At 31.8% G+C, this 1,669-nt stretch overlaps 1 long non-coding RNA gene across 1 annotated transcript; it reads right to left on the bottom strand.

The window, feature by feature from the left end:
* Window positions 1–357: 357 nt before the first annotated feature.
* LOC104230746 (uncharacterized) lies at window positions 358–1,253 on the bottom strand. Its single transcript, XR_711938.2, has 2 exons — window positions 917–1,253; window positions 358–583 (listed from the first exon to the last, which is right to left on the bottom strand). It is a non-coding gene; the product is annotated as an uncharacterized lncRNA (long non-coding RNA).
* Window positions 1,254–1,669: the final 416 nt, after the last annotated feature.

Raw genomic sequence — 1,669 nt, 5'->3', positions numbered from 1 at the left:
TAGGTATTCAATTCATTAGCAGATTCATTTACTTGTCTAAATAAAAGGAAGTCAAATGAATAAATTCGTAAGAAAAGGGCCAATCACATTTACTTAAAGAGACTAAGTCGATCATGAGGGTGACTGACGTCCAAATGGGTTTTCAAATGAATCCCAGCTATGAGACCTTCCACTGCTGACTTCTTTTTGAAGTCTACCCCTCAAGCAAAGGCCAAATGAACTAAGAAAAATGTCATAAGCTTTCCTAAGGAAATTTTGCTGCACCTAATCCATTACACGTTTATTCACTAACACATAGTTGGCCAAAAAAGAAAACGGGCATAATTAATCTACTAAACCAATTGAACCATGATTAAATACTTTCAACAAACTGAACTAATGCTAGATTTAAACAGAATTGACAATTGATTCATACATCTGAAAATCTATTATAGGATACATATTATGATGATGCTTTAAGCTAGTTACATATTCAAATGAACAACTAGTTCTCTGTAATCGCCACATCTCATGATCCTCTTGGCTTGTAAAGCTTTGTGACAGAATAACTACAAAGCTATCCTCACTTGTTAAAAATACTATGCTGAGCAAATTGAAAGAAAATATGAACCAAATTCATACATCACTTCACAATGAAGTAAACATAATGAAACTCACGCACATTTCAGAAAGAAAGTAAAGAAAGAAAAAAAGAACAGAATGACATTCAAACAGTTGTTAAATCACCTATTAACATTCTACAAACAACTCACATAATTTTAACATTCCAACAATTGCACGGATTAATAAGTATGAAACCACAACAAATTTAGACATTAAACATGTTGAAATTAGGATAAACATTGCAAGAGTATATCATAAACAATCTAATTTTATTTATAGTTCAAGTAGAAAGTAACAAGATGGATAAACGCACCTACTAGTAGTGAAATAGCAACATGGAAACAAGGAGCAATCTGAACTTCAATTCCAACAAAATAGCGACTCTTCTTTGACCTCAACATCTATAAACCCAGAACTTGTAGCACAAGATTTAAACTCAGAAAAAAGTCTTGAACCTTTTATCTCTTAGTTTTTTGTAGAGCTTTTAGGACTGGAATTTCAGAAGCTTTTGTACTGAAAATGAGGGTGGAGAAAAATGAAAGATCTTTGAAAGTTGTAGTCTAATTCGTGTGTATGAGTGAGTGATATATGACCTCTTACATAGTGTAGGAGTAAGCCTTTGTGAGGAAAAAATTAGAGAGGAATGCAGAAGATTCTGTCAGCTAAAAAATAGGAGATAAGGCATCCTTTTAACTGAATAGGACATCTGTCCCTTTTCAGATATTTTCTCTTTGTTCCTAGCACCTTTTAAACTTTTGAAATTTCAATATTTACCCCAAGTTTTAAACTTATTCTCCCATTTTAATTCATTTCCAACCAAACAAAATAGATTCCTTCATTTTTTTCTATTTCTTTTAGACCCCCGAATTTCAGTAATTGCAAATAGCTATCATAAAACTTAGATGAATTAACAATCACAGCACAACAAGCAATATTCAAACTTTAACCTATTTTAGGTAATTAAACTAATTCAAACATGTAATTAACCAATTGAAGTCACTCTAACCTAATTAAAACTGACTGCTATGCTTTAAAACGTTAGCCTAATCACAGAATTTGAAATCAT

This window comes from Nicotiana sylvestris, chromosome 3, assembly GCF_000393655.2.
Source record: "Nicotiana sylvestris chromosome 3, ASM39365v2, whole genome shotgun sequence".
NCBI classification, from domain to species: domain Eukaryota; kingdom Viridiplantae; phylum Streptophyta; class Magnoliopsida; order Solanales; family Solanaceae; genus Nicotiana; species Nicotiana sylvestris.
The sequence above is the reverse complement of the archived record's forward strand: the minus strand, read 5'-3'. Positions and strand labels throughout refer to the sequence as shown.